The sequence below is a fragment of the Pinus tabuliformis genome, chromosome X (assembly GCF_031772625.1).
Source record: "Pinus tabuliformis cultivar Carrire ecotype Pingquan chromosome X, CPIR1, whole genome shotgun sequence".
Taxonomy (NCBI): Eukaryota; Viridiplantae; Streptophyta; class Pinopsida; order Pinales; family Pinaceae; genus Pinus; species Pinus tabuliformis.
The window spans coordinates 87538093-87560949 of record NC_142308.1 but is presented as its reverse complement, the minus strand read 5'-3'; positions in this window follow the sequence as shown (position 1 = coordinate 87560949).

Sequence of the window (22857 nt, the reverse complement as noted above, 5' to 3'; positions counted from 1 at the left end):
GAAGAAGTTAGATACTAAATTAAATTTCAGCTCAGCTTATCATCCAAAGACTAATGGGCAGACTGAGGTAGTGAACCGCAGTCTGGGAAATCTGTTAGATAGTCTTGTTGGTGAAAATTCACGACATTGGGATCACGTACTCACACAAGCAGAGTTTGCTTATAACGATTCACCCAACAGGAGTACGAGCAAAAGTCCTTTCCAGATCCTATATGAAATGCACCCCTGTGGTGTGCATGAGTTGCAAGATTTGGGTTGGTTTGAACGAAGGAGTGCTGATGGTGAAGATTTCGCGAAGGTGATCAATGAACTTCATGAATAGGTGAAAACCAAATTGCAGGACAACAACCAAAGATATAAATAGAAGGCAGACATAAAACTACGAGAAGCGCAATTCAATGTAGGAGACTTGGTATTGACACATCTATGGAAAGAGAGGTTTCTTAAAGGGGAATATAACAAGCTCAAACTGAAAAAAATAGGCCTTGCTAGATACTGCGAAAGTTCTCTACCAACGCATATGAAATGCAACCACCCTCGAGTATTAGGATCTCACCCATTTTCAATGTGGCAGACTTGTACCCTTACATCACTGCTAATGTGGAGGACAGTTCAACATAATACACACGGGACACCCAAGGAGAAGGAGAGACAAAGACATGAGTTAGACAGGTGCCCCCAGCCAAGCCTCTAGAGATTGAACAAATATTGGATACTCAGGTAGCTAGGTAGACACGAAGGAAGGAGTACTTACAATACCTGGTTAAATTGAAGAACCGTCCAATTGAGGGAAGTTCGTAGCTGGATGCCAGATAGATTCAAAGTGTCGAGTATTCGATTGAAGAGCTCATGGATAGGAGCCATAAGATTAATTCACACTAGGAGCCTGATGCAGGAGCATCAAATTAGGGAGGCGACAACTGGATAAGTTGTTAAAATTAAATTCACTTTTAGTTTAATTTTATTTTATGTTTAAAAGAAGGCTGTCATAGCCAATGTTCTCCTTTAATTTGAATAGTAGTTAGATTAGAAATTAGTTTTAAATAAGTTAGGAAACAAAATACCAGAAACTGGAATGTAACTACATTGTAACTATAGTAGCTCTTCAACAGAACGAGGCTACCAACAACTTAAATAGGCAACCCAAAGAAAAATGTGGGGTTTCTACCATCCAGAAGAAAAGAGACCAGAGAGCGTATCTCTAAAATATATTTTAAAAAAGTAAATTGAAGCTTATAGGTATCCATTATTGGTTTCCATAAATGACAAGAATTATGTACTATGCATAGAAATTAATGACAGAATTGAATGATTATTAATCAAATTGCGCATCAATCTGAAGGAGCCAAAGTTCTAGGGAAAATTTTAAGAACCCCTCCTAAATTTACATGTATAATAAATGGGCGAATCTCCATGCTATATAGGAAAAATGGAAGGCTATTTTATCAATAATATGATATGTATATATAATTTTTTGGCGAATCTCTCACCAGGCATGGATAATATTTTACTCAATTATAAAATCTTGTGTTTATTGATTACAAAAATGAAATCATTTCATTTCTTTAAAATATCTTTTGAAATCAAAATTACCGAAATTACATATCGATAACCTAGTGGGTGTAGGATAAAATTCACCCGTGCCATTCACATAAAGCATGAGAAAAAACCTAATACTATATATAAAACCAAGAAAAATTCAAATTCATCACTTCTAGGGACCTCGTAACCACCTTGCCAATACACAAGTATGTTCTTGTTTGCAATTAGAAAAATTACCCAAATTACAATCTGTTTACTCTAGCATATGTTGGAAAGTTATAGAAGGATGACTAGTGCAATCAATCCATTCCTTTTATCCCTGGATTTGTTTCAGTTTAAAATAGAAGTATACAAATATACTTGTCCAATGTCTATGCTTTAACCATTCACCTTAAGATGTTTTTACAATATAATTTCCTAAGTCTATTTAATATCTTCATTATCACAAAAACCAACCTATATCCATCTTAACTCCACATCTACCACTCTTAGGGGGATGAAATCTATTTATCCCTAAGCACTTGGTGGACCCAGAATTAAGATGGATCTAAGATGATAGAATTCCCCTTTAAATAGTCTATGCTCACATGAATACCATGGTATTACCATGGGTCAATACCATGGGTTATCATAAACTTGGAGCTTAAAAATTACTATTAGTAATTTATAAAAATTAATAAAATTAATAGTTGATTTTTATTTTAACCAAGCTAAAATGTTTAACATACATTAAATTACAACATCCATTTTTACTCTTGATCGGATCAAATATTTTTTCACTCTATGCTAGTTTGCATATCACGATATTTGATACCTCTCAGGGGTTAGTAGATCCAGAGTAAAGATGGATCTATGATGGTTTAATTCCCCCATTTAAATAGGCTACATTCCAGGTGAATACCATGGGTCAATACCATGTGCCATTTTGGTGAATACCATGGGTCAATACCATGTGCCATTTTTATTTTTATTAATTCTAATATTAGGGTTAATAATGTTTTTTCGCATGGTATTAATAACAATCTAGTCCATGGTATTTGTCCCATAGTATTTTGCCCATAGGTTTCACCTAAATATAAAGCATTTTTTGAGTGCTCGTAAATATAAGCTGACTTATGGAGTAAATATAAAAAAATGTTTTATTTGTTTACCATACCTCTCGTTTATTTATATTTTTATTAATTTACCATACGTCTTTTACAAATATGGTATTTGGCCCATAGGATTCACTTAAATAAAACCTCTTTCTTGAGCCTTCATAAATAGAATGAGGGTTATGGACTAACTATAAAAGAGGTTTTATTTATTTACCATGCGTCTAGTTTATTTATATTTTTATTTATTTACCATACCTTTTAAGTAAGTATAAAAAGACGTTTTATTTATTTACCATACCTCCACTTTACTTATATTTTTATTTGTTTACACCCTTGCATGTATATAAGGTGACTTATGGAATAAATATAAAAAATGTTTTATTTATTTACCATACCTCTTTTATAAATATGGTATTTGGGCCTTTGGCCCTTAAGATTCACTTAAATAAAACCTATTCTTGAAAATGGGCAAAAGAATTCACTTAAATAAAACCTATTCTTGAAAATGGGCAAATGGAAGGTTGTAACTCCTAATTTCAAGGGCTAAATTTATCTTTTTTACCCTCTCCCTTAAAATAAGGTGGGCTATTTGAGGTGATTTGTAAAAATTTACTATGATACAAAATATTCGCCCACTAAAAATTTTAAACCCCTTAATTTCGCCAAAGGGCGAACATTCGCCCCTAAAATTTTCTATGAGCCAAACACAGCAAAAGAAACCATCCAGGTATTTCACAAAACAATGTTATTGATTTAACAATGATAATATATAAACATTTGTCAAAGTGCACGGTAGCACAAAAAGATAACATTTTGTAAACCCACGTAAGTTCAAGGCACAGAGCCTTCAAAAACCACCCATAACAGTCCTCATACCATTGACACAGGCCAAGGAGGGTTCCACACAACCCAGAACAAACCAAACTTAGCAGAGACCGAAGCAGAGACGAGATACATAAACTTTTTCCCAAATTCCTGAACAAAAGTTACAGTAGAGGACATGGTGCACAAGAGGCCACCTATAGACAGATCAACTAAGACTGAGAGCAGACAGATGCATAGCTTAATTGCTACCAAAAAATATATATGACAACATAGCGTAAAGTGGAAGGACCCTACCCGGTTCGCATAAAGCTAGACCAAAAGAATGAAGACCCTAACATTTTCCCCAAAGACCAAACCCTTGCAACCACCGTGACGAGGGACAAGTACCTGCACAGACAAACAGAGAACTAGTGAGGCAACATAACTATAAACCCACGATAAAGAATAGAGAGAGGGTATGATGAATACCCATAGCGGATACCTGAAGAGGAGGCCAGGCTCCATAGCCAAGCCACAAAACTGAGACGAACAGAGCATGACCAATGGCACTGGAGCCAAGGAAAGCCGAAACACATCAGAGCGCAACCAACAGCCAGAGGGCCAATAAAAACGGAGACCCAATAGAGCATAAAACACGACCATAGAGCCACAAGACCACTGTTTGCTCACTAGGAGCAAATATGTCAGCAAAAGTAAAAGGAAAAATAGAATTGAAATTGGAGCAGAGGAATTACCTTGAGTAGAAGCCATGAATCCATCAACGGGAGAGTGAAGCAGAGGGCCTGGTAGAACAATACAACTACTGAAACAGTTAAAAACAGTGCAGTCAACCTGGTAAAATCAAATATTCGTGGACAAATACAGAGAAGACAAGGCATACCCAGGGTGACCACAGAGCCCAAAACCTCCTAAAAAAACCATGCAAGTAACCACCAGGTCAAACGAAACACCATCACACAGTTAAAAAAACGACAGAGGACCAGAGTTGAAGAAGGACCCAAAAGACAGTGGGAGGCAGAGCACCATCCTTTCCTTGTAGAACAAACCAGGTAAGAACGCAAGGGAGCAGAACCAAAGCCGGTGGAAACATAACCAACTCAACCACAACAGACTGCGCCATAGATCCGTGTAACACAGACTGAGACCACGTCGTGATAGAGGAGAATTAATTTCCCATTAAAACCTTACCTAAGACCCTAAGCAAATACAAGTGCGAGAAAAGTTGAACGCAGGCCAACCGCCACATAGGCTTGCCACCTCAGCGTCTCAGGGATTGTCACCAAATGTTCCCTATCAAAAATTTAACATTAAAATACATAAAATGAAGTGTTGAAATTTTGATGGTCATTTGGTAAATTATAAGCTTGATTAATAAGATAACTATGATGTACACCCAGAAACCCACTACAACATGCTTTCAATCTTTGGAGTATAACATGGAGCTAGAGTTAAGAGCTATAATAGAAGACATTGAAATAATATATTAATATCAAGACTATATTAATTATATTTAATAAATAACTTAATTAAACAAAAAATTACTTATATTATTAATATATAATAACAAATAATTAAATTAAATTAAATAAATGACCTTTTCTAACTAACCATTTAAATTATTTTATTTATTTTTAACCTTAACTATATGATTTTAATATATATATAAAATTAATATATATGTTTTATATTAACAATAATTAGTGAATATTTTAAATAAATAAGTGAATTATTTTCTTAAACTAACCACTAATAGTATTTTATTTATTTTTAATCCTTTCTTTTATATTAATAACCTAATATTATAACTTTAATATATATATATATATATATATATATATATATATATATATATATATATTTATTTAAATTAATTATTAAAATATATATATATATATATATATATATATATATATATATATAATATATATATGAAAAATAATAATAATATTAAATTAATGAATAGTAATTTGACTTGGGTTCGTAGGTCAAAATTAGCTGTTGGTCGATTTAGCCGTTGGAGTCTCTGCTCAGACTATTTAACATGCTAAGCTGGATCTATTTCTTCAACTTGTCCTGACGATGGACTACACTGGCTCGTTCGAAACGCGTCGACAAATGTCTCTTTTTATATGATTTACGCCAAAACTCTACGTATTAACATTGAAATATATAAAATGAAGTGTTGAAATTTTGATGGTCATTTGGTAAGTTATATGCCTGATTAATAAGATAACCATAATGTACACCAAGAAACTCACTACAACATGCTTTCAATTTGTGGAGTATAACATGGAACTAGAGTTAAAGAGCTATAATAGAAGACATTGAAGTCATTAATTGTACTATAACACGTGGAAATAAGGTTTATATTAGTAAATTGTTAGATTAATTTTGTTGGTTGTTAGTTTTTGTTTGGAATTTTTTAGATTTTATAAATATTATTTATGTGACTAATATTTTGGTTATTTGGAATTTTTTAGATTTCATAAATATTATTTATTTGATTTGTATTTTGATTTTGAATGAGAAATACACAAATTATTTTGAGTGAATATGTCTACAATATTTACTCTTCTAATTTCTTTATTGGTATCAAAACCCATATAAACCTGACTCTGACTCCTCTCACTCCTTAAGGGAAGGGAAAGCCGAGAGAGATGTGAGATTCATGATATTCGATCCTTTGTAAATAATATTGAATAGATGAATGCTTGATTTCTCATGAGTTTTCATTCCATTGTTTCGCGCGTGTTCATAGCTTTGTTATGAGAGAGGGGTAGCCATTTTTTTAACGAAATTACATTTTCCTAAAGTTGTGACACTGTCAAATTCGTGGATATGTCCATAGATCTTAGTCTCTCTGCTTCTAGGTTATGCTATGTCGTTTTTGAAATTTTGGAAGATCAGGAATGCAAAGCAAACGCGGGCATTCTACATGTTTTCTTAAGAGGCTGCATAACCGCAAAGTCTACCTTCACACGGCACTGAGAAGGTCAATTATATAAGTGACTGCTCAATATGCCCAATCATTGGTTATAGGTCAATTTATGAGATCCTTGTATGTTAAAAGATCAGTGGTATAACTGACTGCTGAATATGCCCAATACTCAGTCAACTCGCCTATATAGCGATCAAAAGTATGGGCTCTGCATTTTGATAGATGGGAGTTATTCATAAGGTGGTTCAATATAGAGATTGTCTTTTGGGAAGTCAAGAAGTGTCAATTCTGCAAAGTTTGTCAAAGATGGTTAGAGGAAGTTGTGCTTTAAATGAAGTTCAAGTGACAACTCGAAGCTGTGGCAGTAAAGAAAGATTAGTGTTTGCGAGATTCCAAAGTGGATATGAGTGTTGATTAAGACCAGTCAGAGAAAGATCAATTACGTTGTTGTTATATTTGTTCTCTATATGTAATTTGTGATTTATGTAATGATGTAAGAGTTAAGGGGGAACATGGAAATAACACTTACATTAGTAAATTGCTAGATTAAGTTTATTGGTTGTTGGAATTTGTTGAGAAAAAATATCAATAATATTCTAGAAGCTAGGAATCTATCAGATCTCATGAACACTATTTATGTAGCTTGTATTTTGATTTTGAATGAGAAATATACTAATAGTTTTGAGTAAATTTGTCTACAATATTTTCTCTTCTAATTTCTTTGTGTAACAATGCTAAAGTTAAAAACTACAATGAATAACATCCCACTCATCAAGTGAACAGTTATTTATATTGGAGATAAGAATTCTAATTACATACGTTTAAACTGAAGCTTTAATGTTAACCTCGATTATAATACAACTCGAGAAAAAATATCCTTTTCACGACTTATTTAATATCATAGAATTTAACAAGTGCTATGACTTAATATCATAGTATTTAACAAGTGCTATGGTATTGATGGATATTTTTACCGTGATGAAAATGTTTACTTTTAGGATAAATCCATAATAATTGATTTCTTAATCGACTAGATCTGGATCAATGACTTTTGACTTCAATGATGGGATGAATGGCTTACACTGCTTGCGCAGCTAGATCATTGGATGGGTTTGCACCGCTAAAAAACTGTAAGTGTATTTACAGTGGGAAGGCCTTTCAATTTTGAGACTACCATATTCGTTGTAAGTATATTTACAGTAGGAAGGCCTTTCAACTTTGGGACTACCATATTCTTTGTCATATTTGGATGCTCGCAAATAAATTCATTTGAATAAGAAGCATGTAATATCGTGCTAGGCAAACGAGGTAATGCATAGCAATTAACGATAACGAAGAAATGCATCCATTCAATGTCTATTGTGATTGTGTTTTTGACAAACGACAAGGATAAAATTGCATTCTTTCCGATTTAAAAATCATGGTTTAGCTTAGAGGCTTGGACTCACAACCAGGTATTTATAGGAAACTGCAGGAATCTGTTGTTCCCTCTCCTCCCCGGGTAAAGCTAGACTTTCAGTAAGAATAAATATAGCTTGACAAGAAAAATTCCATCGTTACCTGAAACTATGAATGAGATGGAACTTCTAAATAACTATGATGTTCTCCACATAACCAAACGAGAAAGAATTAAGGTGGGTGCTTGGCCTCTTTGCCTTCGAACTAGGTCCTTTAACCTAAATGTCATAAAAGGGCTAAAATTGCATTGTTTATATAGCCCTTTCCAACGTACAGACTCATTTTCTCCGACCGAGACATGTCAGAAAAAATGCTCGACACAAGGATCTCTTGTATTCTTATCCACTTAACTAACATCGTTTTCTAACTGAGACACCCCACCCTTACCGTATTGTATGATACTTTTCTTGATAATAATTTTTTCATAAAAGAAATAATCTACCATAAATAAAATTATGGTATATGCTACTACTTGGAAAAAAATTGTTGGTCGGTTTTACGATTAATCGTTATATACGCTATTCTAAAAACAAATTAAAATCTACTATTTTTCCTTTGGATAATAAGTTTACTATTCTATATATATATTTAAATTATTCTTAAAAATAAAATAATAGACATTCTGTAAGGTTTATATATAGTAAAATTATCATATATAAAATAAAATTGATTATAAGTTATTTACAAATTTATTTAAAATTATTACAAATAAAATAAAATTGATTATATGTTATTTAAAAATTTATTTATGGATTATGTTTTAGTTATTACTGAATAATTTAATATAAATTTAATAAGGCTTTTTAGTTTAATTATTGAACTTTGAAATGTATGAATCAATTTCTACATTTGAAAAAGGGTTAGGGAGTAGCTACTCTTACTTAGTTTAAATATAGGTATATTAGTGTTTCCGGGAAAACTAGTGTCTATTTGATCTGCTAGTCCCACTAAGACGGGTAGCGATCTTAGAAACAAACAATTCAATGTAACTTGTGTTTTCCTTTATGTATGATAGATAAGAGAGAAGCAAAGAGCACCAACCTTAATCTTTCGCTTGGCTCCTTGCTTGTTTCCTCTCTCCTTTGATAGAGCTTGTCACTCCTTTCTCACTTGTCCTGCTTTAAAGAACACCTGTAGGGGCAAAACAACAAAACACCATCAAAGCATAGAGATTTATAATACCATAAACAATGCAGAATCAAAAGTACATTAACCATACAATTGCATTCACAAATACACAAGTATATAGAAGAAAACTCAAATAACTTTATTGATAGTAGAAGTAGAAGAGAGGATTACAACCCAGCTGTCTGATCTAGCATCATCCTCCCAGCATGAAAGCCCTCTTCACCTCATGAAAAGCAAGATCACCCAACAATACAATGTCTCAAAGAGAAGCCAACATCGCTTCCTTACAAATTACAAAATTCTACCCTCTAGATCTCTTAGATGAGGGATCCATTTATAGATATTTGCAGAGGGGTGAGTCAGCTTCTGGGTTTTTGATTAGTGTCATTTCACTGATAGTTCTTGGTTCCACTTGGAGATTTCATGATCTCTTACTCATCCCTGGGCGAATTTAGAGAGGCAAGTGTCATATGAGAAGTTTCTAGAAGATTCTTTGGGTTTCCACTTAGCAAACTGTCTCTGCCATTTGTCTACTCTCGCTCATCACACCCTACAGAAGGCATTTTCAGTATGCATCGCACCTCTTGTGTGTAGTAGGTGAGATGCATCGCACCTTGACCAAGGAGCAGTCTGTATGGGTCAGTTTTGGCCAGTTCTGAGTAGTTTTTTAGGTGGAACTTCTGGGAAATGATGTAATCAGTTGACCATGATCCTTTAGGATGTGAAACAACACCTTTAGGGGTTTATGAGCCCTTGGTTTATTGACATATATGATTGGGGTTGCAGTGCCCAAATATGTCTATAACAGTTGCCCCCTAAAGCATGAGGTCGTAAATCTTCTGATGTCAGGTGAAATGCTTTATCATGAGGATCCAAGGTTTTTCGAACTGGAAGGTGACTTGTATAAAATACAATACAATACATTATCTTCATATTATTTTCATGATCTAGCTGAGGCGGGCATTCCCATGCTCAGCTTTATAAATTCATTTTCATGTACATAGGACAGATAATCGTCTGCTGTTGCAGACTGGTGATTCTTGTAGAGCCATCATCCCTTAGCTTGGATGATCATCTGTGTAGCTATGGTGTACATTTGATGTCTTTATTTTCCTGAATATATCGCAGCCCGGATGGATGAAACTAGATCCAGGGTCTTCAAACTCGTTCAATCTTCGCTCAATGTATAAGTCGATCCATGTGAAAAGATGTTTTGAAGTCGAACATGGTAAGACATCGCCTGATTACCAGCCAATGATGTAAGCTATTAACAGGCGCGAGAGGAATCACCGATAATGATAATGACCCTCAAAGTACTACAGTACAATTCACATGGTGTGAATATATGATTCGATGTCAAACACCACGCAAAATACTTTTGTCGAAAGCCATTGATGTAAACCTGTCACCGGAAATGAGAAACTTGCCATTGAGGCATGCAAGCTTCAAAGTACTGAAAGGGTTGTTCCTGTTAGAGTCGGTCTTGAGCCCTCCATCAGTGATCAAAACTCTTTGCATTTGCATAGGTAGGTGTCTCATCAGTGTCAATTTTTGCATCCCATTAGGCATGCCATAACCCTGATGGAGGAGCTGGTGTATTTGTACCCCTCTTGGCATTGCTGGATCAGGTCATTTCAGTCATTAAGCTCTTTCAAGCTTGTCTTGTCTTGTCTTGAGGTCAAATTCCTAGGTCTAGGGTTTTGGTCAAGTATGTTTGCAGGGTCATGTTTCTGAAGGTTAATAAGTGCTCAGCAAGCCAGAGGGATGATTGTAAAGATGTTTCTTCGAAATTTTTTATCTTGTACAGTTAATTTTCACCTTGGATTTAAAAACTCTGTTTTTAAAGCCAAGGTCATTTTTCAAATTTTTGTAAAAAGTGATGAAATTTCAAAAGACTTCAGCGGACAGCATGTAACCCTGGTCCCCTTGCCAAGATCCCTCATATGATCTCCCTGCAAAAATAATCAAGCCAAAGCACTAAATGAGTCAATTTCAGGACAAAGGAAACCAAAAAGTCAGTTTTATAAAGTGTCAAAGAGAAACATTAGAAAGTGGGTTTGAGCATGAATTTTTTTCAAATGAAGCTTATAAAGACCCAATCTCCCTCCTTTTACTCTCATTGTGCATCCAAGACACTTGCAAGAGAGATTGTGCGAGCATCCAAGCGATTTTGAGTGAAAACTGGTCGAAATTGGGAGCAGGACAGGCGCGCGACCCGTCAGGCCAGGCGCGCGACCCGTCAGGCGTGCGCGACCCGTCAGAGCTCAACCCGCAGTGTAATTTCATAACGGGCGCGACCGTTCAGGCGCGCGCAACCCGTTGGGTGAGGCGTGCGACTTGTCAGCGACCTCCCTTCCAAACTCATTGCAAATTCGTTCAAGCACCCTCCAAATCATCAAATTGCTTGAGGTAGGTTCTCCAAACTTGGAAATGGTTGCTGGTTATGTTTAAAAGACATCATGAATGTGTTTAAAGATCAAATTGTGCAAGAGGAAGAGGCTCCATACGGCTGCAATGTTTGATTATTAAAATGTGCTAGGGTTTATTGCTGTTCATGTTTTTTCCCTTGTAATTATTTTCCTCTTTCCCCTTTTCACTTCCCTTGTATTTCCATGTAATTTCCCCTTGCTAAATTGTAAAATAAATACAAACCCTACCCCTCTCCCTAAACACTAAAAAAAAAAACTCAAACCCTAACCCTACTTCTCCATATGCCCATGTAAACACATGAATTTGATGATGCATGTGCAGTGATGTTTGCAGTGTTTTTCCCTAAATTCCCTGTTGTATACATGTATTCCCATTTTCCTTGTAAAAATATCCCTCCCCTAACATTTCCCTCATGTTCCTTGTCCCCTTGAAACAACATATAAATCAGCTTTTTACAGGCAGAAACAGCAGCACAGTTTGTCCACTTTGCTCCTTAAACAATGTCAGAAACCGAAACCTATGAGCAAAGTGATGAACAGTCATCAGCTTCAGAGATTGAGGTACAGAGGAGGCCTCATAAGGGTGGAAAGGGTGGTCATCATAGGCGAGAGGAGCCCACCTCTTTAGAAAATTTACAGGCTTGTCCTATGGCAGTCACATGTTTCCAGTATATGTCTTGCTATGAGTTTTGTGAGAGGATCTCTCGGATTCAGCACCACAGAGAGTTGGCTCGCCTATTTGTTTTACACTTGCATGATGGACATGTCAACCTTGTAGGGGTGAACTTTACATTGACACCCGAGGTGATCTCACATGCCACAGGGATACCTAATGTTGGGGAGGTGTGGAATAAACGCAAGGTGTTGGACAGTGTTCACTTTGAGCCTTTTGTTAGACCAGCATCCATGAGACACTTGACAGGTGTGTTTCCCTTCAGATTTCTCAAGAGCGAGTATGCTCCCATGATGAGGCTCATCATGCACTATTTTACCTGTGAGGGTATATTTTCACAGATATATTCGTACCATATTCGCCTATTGATGCACTTCACACGGGCATGGATGATGAACATCCCTGTTTTCTTCTATCAGAACATTCAGAGGATGGTGTCCATGTTGCAGAGGAAGAGCCCGGCACAGCAGTATAGGAGCCTGTACCATTATGGTTTGATTCAGCTTGTAGTATTGCGTCAGTTGGCTCAGCAGGGCATCTCATGGGAGGAGTTCATCTCTCGTGAGTTTTTCACAGCACCACCCTCGTCACATCCTGAGGTTGTTCATGAGGAGGGAGGACCATCACAGCAGCATGACATCCCTGTCACTAGACATGTCAGCTCCTCACCTTTGGTTACCTATCAGAAAGGCCCGAGGGCTTTATTTGCAGCAGCTCGGTGAGTACTATCTCCACAGCAGGTGGAAGGGGTCTCGCCTTCATCATCAGCTCAGCAAGTGTTATCTCCACATCAGGTGGAAGGGGCCTCGCTCTCTTCAGCAGCACAGGCAGCACAGAGGGGCAAGCAGCCCATGATTGATGAGGGGCCATCAGGAGTTCCAAATATTGAGCTTGTTGATCTTGAGGCCAGTTCTCCGAGCCAAGAGGCAAAGGAGATCATTCAGCACCTTAGAGCTGAAAATGAGGTATTGCAAAAGAGACTAGAAGGTGCACAATGGACAATCTCATACCTGGAGCAGCGCAACAAATAGTTGGAGGATGAGAAAACTCTTGATGAGTTGTGGAGGATTCGTAGTGACCGAATCTTGAACCGAAGAAGGCCCGGTGATCTAGTGCCAATGGAGCGGGAGACCATGCTCATCCGGGTCAATGCACACTTGGAGAGGCTGTTGGCTAAGGCCAACCAAGATAAAAAGTTGCTGAGAAACATGAAAAACCATTATTGGGCACGGATGCACGTGTGCAAAGCAAAAATGAAGGTGCTTAAAAGGCGGTTGACCGAGGCACTAAAACGGAGAAAGAGGCCCAATCCCCTCCGTATCTTGGCTGAGGCTTCACTCAAGGATCAAGGCACTAAATAGCCTAGCCACAGCACAAATCCCAAGAAATTTTGAGAATTTTGGGTGAATTTTGGCATTTTCAGGCAATTTGCAGGTTTTTCCCATTAACGGGTCTCACCCCCCGCGCGACCCTTCATCATGGCAACTCCATTTGGCAAAAACTCAGCATTTCCAGATTTGTCATGCAAAGTTACACATGCTCATGGATGGACTTGAGATTTGGTGAAGTTTTGGGCCTCCAGAAAGTCAAAAAACTAGCAAAAAATGACTTTCTGCCACTTTTTTGAATTGCAGAAAGCAGTCTTGGGAGATTTGATTTTTGACAGGGCAAATGAGCTCCAAATTCAAAAATTCCAGTTGGGTTGGAAAGTAGACTCACAGACCTTTCCAGCAAGCCTACTCTTGCCCAATTGGGACACCTGCAAGTGTCCCAAAAGTGGCTCCAAAGGCGCGTGACCCGTCAAGCAGGGGCGCGCGACCCGTCAGGCAGATTTTTCCAAAATGCACTGTACAGCTCAGAAAAACGCAGTTTGACCCAGTTTGACTTTTTGGGGTGAATTATGATTCTCTTTGATGTAATTATTGTACTTTTAAGACACTTTTACTCTTATGTAACACTTCTAGAAGATTCATTCATGAAAAGGGTAAATATTAAATGAATGAATTGGTTTCCTAGCTTATAGAGGCAAATTGTTTTGACTGCCTAGTTTGTAGTGCTTAGTTTAGAAGTGGTTGAAACAGCTCCTAGGATAGTGAGCTCGACCCATGGAGGCAGGGAAAGAGGTTAGATCATCTATATTATGTACTTTCTTGCTCATTTTCAGGGTTGGACTCTTGAGGGAGAAGCTATCATTGTATTATTCACTGTATCTCTGCAATTTTTGGCTAAGGAAGACCAGGGTTTTGCAGTCTTCTTTGGGATTCTTGTGGACTCATGTGTTGATGGTGTGTTTCTCAATGTACTTGTAAGTGTGTTATGTGACTCATTTCCTTTCTTTTACTTCTGCACATTAAACAAATGAAGTGTTAAAGTAAGAATTCATGCCTGCCATGCTCTGCTTTTAAGTTTGTTTAATTTCAATGTTTTCTACTGTCTAAAGAGAATTCAAAGTTATTGTTTACTCTCTTTAGCTCCTCACCTTTCATTCCTGACCATCCACCTCAAATCAAAGGCATCAATATTGTCTCCTACCTCGCCCCAAAGAACCCCCTGCAGAAACTGTGTCCAATCCCCGCACCCAAAATTGCCCTCTCCTCAATTTGCCACCAAAAACCCAAAAAACCCCAAATCAAACTCTTTGATCAGTTTACTAGCCTAATATCAGTGTTACCTTATTGGTCATCTCATCTATTGAAGATTTTACCGAGATAGACCGGAGAGAGCCTTCTCCTGCCCCGTAGGGCTAGCTACGAGGCTAAATGGTTTGACATTGCCTTGAGGTTTACCTTTCTCAGCCTGAGGTGAAATTTCAAGCGCTAACAGTTCCTAAGTCAACTTCTTGGATAATGAGCTGATGTCGACAAGAAGTGACCCATCATGGGAGGGCCTTAATGAATCCCACATCTACAACACGAAACGAAGAAAATGATTTTGTGGAGGTGAAAACGATATGATGATACAATGTTCAGGAATGGCGGTCATGAAAAATGGAGAGTGAAGGTATTGTAGTGGATGAGGTGTTAGCTGGGTTGGTGAATTCTCTAAACAACTTCTCTTGAACATATCGCTGACACTGAAATGGATTGGTAGTGTTAACCCCAAAAATGGATGGTACGGAGGACCAATGGTGATGTGACCGGTGAACGGAATAACCCAACCTGACTCAATCATGGTGATGGAGTGAAAGTGTCATGTTCAAGAGTGACCTGCAACCAATGAAGTTCTTCAAGTTTTCTTCCCTTTTTCCCCAGTCATTGCTGACCAGTATCTCTTTATTTTTGTGAAGCTTGAGGAGGATAACATATGCTTGTTCTATAATTTTCCCTTCGGGCAAACCTATCGCTATGTTGTAGCGAGCCTAGCAACAGTGAGACTCGCTCTTGTCTGAATGGACAAGTTTGTCGCTATTGTTTAACGAGTTTAATGACAAAGATAACTCTGTCCTTTTCATGTTTAGAGAGTTTGAAAAGGGACGAAAAGAAAACTCCAACAGTCCTTTTTCATGGCATAATCCCTTAAGTCCGAAAAAGTATAAAATAATACAAAAGGGATGACTTTTCGATAGTTTTAGCGAGCCGAAAAAGACAAGCGCTCGATGTTTTTGTGTAATGATCCGTCAGGTCCAAAAAGATTAAAAAGTAGAGGAGGGATGGCATTTCCCTTTACTTTAATGAGCTAGAAAGGCCAGTAGCTCAACAATCTTTTCATATTTTACGAGTCTAAAAAGAGCTTAAAAGAGACTCCTTTTTTAGGAACTAGTGATTTTTTCAAGTAGCGACTGGTTCCAGGTAAGTTTGGAACTTCTCAAACATGACAGTGTAAAGAGGGTGACTAACAAAATCACTCATCGCAACAGTTGGCGGGTTTATTTTTTAACGAGTTTGAACCCTACGGTAACATTGCTCATTGCCAGTCATCTTTAAAGATGTCTCTTATTAGTAGGTTCATTTTTTAGTGAGCTTGCCCCATGCGAAACTTTTCTCAGCTACCTTTTCATGTAGGCTAGAAACGACCAACTACAGAACTAACTACACTAAGAGTTAATGAACTACTGAGGTTAGGTAGGATAGTTTAGAAAAAACATTTCCTTTGCTTTGTCTACGTGCCGCCAACAAAGGCGAATGGTGGATCAGACCATTCACCTAACCTAAGCAGTTGAACTAAAAGTTAGGCTAAAACACTACAAGGTTAGAGTTACGCTGGTCGCTTTTCACTTGCATAAAAAAGGTTTGCATGCCCCCAGGTATAAATAAAAGTAGAGTTTCCAGGTCACCGTATGGAAGTCCTTGCATTTAAGCAAGATTGTTTCGTCCGCGGAGCAGACAAAACACTTCCTTGGCTTTGTCCATCGAAATAGACAAAGGTGAATGGTGTGAGCTTCCAATCACATAACCTTCGAGTTTCATACTGATACTCAAATCCTACAAGGAAATGGTGTTTCAGATCAATCATATTTCAGACTGATACTCAAATCCTACAAGGAAATGGTGTTTCAGATCAATCATATATCCTACGAGGAAATCTATCTTTTCAGCTGGGTTCACCTGCCGAACAGACCAGGGTGTGTTAGCTCTGCTACATACTTCAGTATTTGGAGGACCGAATACAGGTCTGATCGGGTTGTTTATGCTCAAAAAGGATGTGCATCAGTCTCTCTTTTCCTACTCTTTCACTTCGTTCGCACTCTCATAAACCCTGCTATCTCCATTTTACCTCTAAAACTCTGTGTAATTCCATGTCCATTCGGTCCCTAGGCGCTAAGTATTAAACCCATATAATCGTCTTCACGTAACCGCGCGCTTTCACCAGCCTTTTCCCATCACATCCGATGAAAAAACGCGCAATTTAACCCCCGTCGTCCGATCATCTACCGCGCGATCCAACGACGATCGCATCCCCCGTGCCCGCAAAACAATCGCACGTTAACGCGCGATCAAAGCGGTTTCTGCCCTATCCCATCTGCCACGCATCGCCCGATAACTCGCATCGCTGGCCTTTGTATGTTTACCACCCACCTCTGAAAGGTGGTGCAGGCAATACCGCTTACCGCCAAAACCGTAGTCCCCCCGCGTTAACCCCCCACGCATCTCTTCTGCTCGATAGTCGTTGGATCTGCTCGCCCGAGATCCAACTGCTCAAGATCGTCTACTCCCATTTCTCCCGATATCTCCCGCTGAGCCATATCCACCGTCCATTTGTGCGAACCAACAACCGATATCTATCCTCTTCCTACTAGTACATCCTCCATGAAGTCAACACACCCTGGTCATGCCATGCTCCCGAAGGATGAAGGTGGCCTGCATTCATGTACTTGGCGCAGTAACTCCTCAACGATTGCATTCAAGAGCAGTATGACCGAGAACGAGAAGGACATGCCTCAAGCAGATCACAACAGTTATCAATTATGGAACTTCTTCTGTACAAAACTCCACATGTTCAGGAAGGACAATCGAGCAGCAGAAAAGATCAAATTCATTCATTAAAGCAAGCAGATTATAGCAGAGACTCCATCAAAGACTTAAAGCGGTTGGTTGTCCATTATGACCCCTCCACTCATAGAACAACAGAATATCTTTGTAAACAAACTCTATATATACCCAAAAATAGATGTAATCAGGGTTGATGGTTGTAATTTTGATGTAAGGTTCAACTTTTGCAGACTGTAACTACTTTGATAGTTGCAGTGTCTGGTCTTATTTTCAGCTAATACAAGCTTCTTTTGTTGTTAGTTGCTCACTTTCCATTTCTACTCTGTTTTAGGCTGTGCCTGTTATGCATTTGTTCATGTGATCTTGGTATTTAGCATTAGAGGGGCTGTCATCCCACCTTTGTGTTGAATTCTGGTATGTATCATTGAATGTGTTATGCAGGTTTCTGTTTACTTAGTGCCAGAGAGATGTCATCCTATCTGTGCTTTAGTAAATATATTTGCAGACCTCTTTATTGGTTGCAGCCAGCCATCACATGGTCTTGTGTATCTGCTGGTGTGGTCAGTATTCTCCATGTACAGCTAATCCTCAAACTGTGAGTAATTGGTGGTCTAAGGCCTTGTAGTCTGGGGGTGTTCACCCATGTCTGGAGAGCATAGTAGAAGTGGTTATCTGGCTTGAATATGCATCATTCCTTCCATTCATCCATTTCCAAGATTTTGTTGAGTTTGTAATGTTCCTGAGCATCTCTGAGATACAACCTAGGAGAGTTTCTTATGGTGATAACATTAATTGGCACCATTGCCGGGGAGAGGAGATTGAAGCTCAGCTTCCCGGGAGACGACACAGTTCCAAATTTTGATGATAGACAAAGTCTGGGCACATTTCTGGTTGTAATCATCTATCTTGCGACTCCACTGGAGGAAGAACAACCTCTGGAAACTCCACATCATAGTCTTGGCTCAGTTCATGAGACACACTCGAAGAAATCCTCAGAAATCACCAGCTGACCCAGTGCCGACCCTGAGAAGATTTCTAAGGAGAAGAAGACTTCGTAGAAAGGAGCATCAGGATCAGGTAAGCCCAAGAAATCTTATTTGTCTTTGCATGAGAAGTTTTTAGTTGAGGAGACACAATTTGAAGATATAGAGCCTAGTGTTACTAGTGAAGAAACACCTGCAGAGATTCATAAAGCTCCTTGTCCATTTAGTTCCCCTTTGAATCTCAGTCCAAAGAAAGCTTCCCATACAGTCCAAAACATCCCATTGTCTCTGTCATCCATTACATTGCTTCAAACTACTCAATCTGCCAGTGTCCTTCCACATACCCCAGTCATGGCAGGGCAACAAGCACCTACAAAGATGGAAAGAATTATTGCTACTAGGTATGGACCCCTAGTCCTACATGTTCCTTTGAATGCCACGCCTGCAGGAGAATATTAGAAATACATGCCTAAGTTCACTGGCACAGAGGGAGTAATAGCTGAAGAGCACCTTGAATCTTTCTACAACTATGTTGATAACTTAGATATAAGTGAAAATGATGTGTGGATGAGAGTTTTTATACAAAGCCTTGATGGAGAGGCTAGAGAGTGGTTTAGAGAATTTCCCCCTGGATCTATTGCTGATATTGAAGCCTTAGATGAAGAATTTTTGAAGCACTGGGGAGATAAGAAAGACTTGGTCTATTACCATACTGAGTTTGGTAACCTGAAGAGGGAGAAAGGAGAATCACTGCCTGATTTTAATAAAAGATTCAATTGTATGTATAGTAAGATACCAGCTGAAGTAAAGCCTACCCCCACCTATACTAAGCTTGCCTATGCTAGTGCCTTTGACTCTGATTTCTGTTTGTTGTTGAGAGAAAGAAGATGTGCTACTCTGACTGACATGCAGGATGCAGCATTAGAAGTAGAGTCTAATATTATGGCTGCAGAAAAGCTCAGAAGTCATGCTGATAGAAGGAGGCAAAGAGGTGAGGCTTGTTCTTCCTTTGCTTCATCTTCAAAGCCTAAATTAGACAAAATGACTAGAATGATAGAGTCATTGGCTGCTGAGATAGCTAAGCTGAAGGTCGAATAGAACTCAGGAAAGACAAAGCTCCCAAACACATTTGCTCCAAGAAACCCAAATCCATTCAAGAGAGCAAACAAGCAAATGCAAATATTTCAAAAGGGTAAAGAAGCTAACGAGGATCAAAAGGTTAAAGCTCCTTTTCAAAATGTGGTCATGGAGGAGGAGCAGATTGAAGATGAGGATGAAATTCATTGTATGGAAGATAAAGACAGTGCTGCCTTTTTGACATTGGCTGCATACGAAGAATCTTTGCTGCAGGAACAAGACAGCCAAAAGTGGGACAAAGAGGCTATTCTACAAACTGAGGAGCAACAAAGATATAATCTGAGGTCAAATGCAAAAAATGCCAAGGAGAATCCTGCCCAAAGAGTTGTTGTCCAAACAGAGTCACAGAATATCAGACAAAGAAGACCAGCAGCTGATCCAATCATCCTCAAAACATCAGTTCAAGAGTTAAGAGGTTCTGATAAGTTACCTTCCTTTTTCAGCATTGAGTCAGAAGTCCAAAAGTTAAAAATATCCGTGCCTCTGGTAGAGTTGGTAAAGAGTGAAGTGTTTAGAAAGCCTATCCTTGAAGCTCTTGAGCTGGAAACCACACAAACCTCCACTGACTCTGTCAATTTGCAAGATGACAAGCCTGCAGTTGTGCTTAGCCCTATGATCGAACCTGCTGATGATAATTCTCCATCATTTTATGTCTCCTTAACCATTCATGACAAAATCCTCCACAATTGCCTGCTAGACACAGGGGCCAGCCATAATCTGATGCCTAAAGCTATCATGGAAGAGTTAGGCCTTCATATCACTAAACCATATCATGATTTATTCTCTTTTGATTCAAGGAAAGTGAAATGCCTAGGATTAATCAAAGACCTGGCCATTACCTTAACTCAACTGCCCATGAAGAGTATGATGATGGATATTGTGGTAGCAGATGTCCCTCCTAAGTTTGGCATGTTGTTGTCCAGAGGATGGATTAAGAGACTATGTGGGACATTACAGAATGATCTATCTTATGCCACTGCCCCAGTTTTTGGAGGAGAAAGGAGGAGATTGTACAAAGAAGCACAACTAGCATACATCATCAGTGATGAAAAGAATCTGTCCAATCATCCCATTTATGCTGTGGACACCGAATTTGGAGCATGTATTCTCCAAATGGAAGAGTCTCAGAGGGCCTGAATGCAGGTCAGGAAACCAGTGAATCAGGGCAAGGAAGAGCAAGGAAGTCAGGTTTGGGAGATGTTCTTCGATGGAGCATGTTCTAGGGAGACTGCAGGAGTAGGGGTGGTGCTGATATTTCTAGAACAAAAAAGCACCCATCTGTCTTTCAAGCTGACTTTTCAAGTCACAAACAATATAGCAGAGTATGAGGCTCTGATATTGGGCCTTAACGCAGCAAAAGACAGAGGAGTCAGGAGCATAAAGGTGTTTGGAGATGCTGATTTGATCATTCAGCAAGTAAATAGAACATTTCAAGCAAAGCACCCAAGGTTGAAAGCATACAGAGATGAGGTATGGACACTCAAAGATTGCTTTGATAATTTCTGTATTTCATATATCCCTAGAGCCAAAAACCAACTTTATGATTCCCTTGCTGTGTCTACTAGCATGTTTATCCCTCCCATGCCTCCCACACTAGTGTATGAAGTCCAAATGAAGTATAGGCCATCCTTGCCTGATAATGTCCACCATTGGAAAGTTTTTGATCCTGCAAGTCATTGATGAGCTTTCCGAAATGAAAATTGACCAAGAAAATGAAGCCTTGGAGGAAAGTCCTCAATCCCAGCTTAGAAATAAAATTGGCAAAGATAGCATTATCCAGCTTCCCAAGAATCATATTCCTAAGGGTTTAATTCCTCTAGAAAGACTGTTTGACCAGAATGATGTTCCTTACAAGGCTGCCCAAAAAGAAGACCAATATGCAGTCTATAAGCATGATACAGGGAGTCCAGGTCAGCCAAGATATATAAATCTGTCCACGCATCTATCTGCTGATCAATGTTCTGAATATTGCAATTTAATGAAGCAATTTGCTGATGTCTTTGCCTGGGAATATAGCGACCTGAAAACATATGATAAGAAGATCATCCAACATAAAATCCCTCTAGAGAAAGACACCATACCTTTCAAACAGAAGTTGAGACCAATAAATCCTTTGCTCCTTCCTTTGATTGAAAAAGAAATAAAAAAGTTGATGGCTGCCAAAATCATAGTCCCTCTCAGATATTCAAAATGGGTAGCCAATTTGGTTGTGGTGAGGAAGAAAAGTGGAGAAATTAGACTCTGTGTTGATTTCAGATCTTGAACAAGTGCTCTAAAAAAGACAATTACCCTCTGCCCAAGATGGAGCATTTACTAGAGAAGGTCTCAAGAGCCAAAGTGATGTCTTTCCTGAATGGATTTTCAGGCTATAACCAAATTGCTCTGCATCCAGATGACCAAGGGAAGACTACCTTCACCACTCCTTGGGGCACTTTTATATATTCCAAGATGCCTCTTGGGTTGATGAATGCTGGAGCTACCTTTCAAAGAGCTATGGATATAGCATTTGCGGGAGAGGAGGATAAATTTGTCCTTCTCTACCTTGATGACATAACAGTATACTCCAACAACCATCAAAAACATTTGCAGCATTTGAAAAAATTGTTCCTGAAGTGCAGAAGGTTTGCGATTTCAGTGAATCCTAAAAAGTCACAGTTTGCTTTGGAAGAGGGCAAGCTGTTAGGACATGTTGTTTCCGTTGCAGGTGTCCGAATTGACCCAGAAAGAGTAAAAGCAATACAGACCTTGTCTGTCCCAAGGTCAAAGAAGGAAATCCAGTCCTTTCTGGGCAAGATTAATTTTGTGAGGAGGTTTATACCAAATTTTGCAGAATTGGTGAAGCACATTACCTCCATGTTGAAGAAGGGGCTGGAAATCAAGTGGACTGATTCAACAAGAAAATCCTTTGAATCCATTAAGAAGGCTATTATGGAGGCTCCCACTTTAATAAGTCCAGATTATACCAAGGAGTTACATGTATTTTCTTTTGCCTCTAATGACACCCTTGCAGCAGTGTTATTGCAAGCAAATGAAGAAGGCTCAGAGCATTCGGTGGCATTTTTCAGCAAAAACTTAAGGGATGCTGAACTGAGGTATGACATTATTGAGAAACAAGCATATGCTCTTATAAAATCTTTGAAATCTTTCAGAGTTTACATTCTGCATTCCAAGATAATTGCATATGTACCCTCTGCTGCAATAAAATATGTCTTAACACA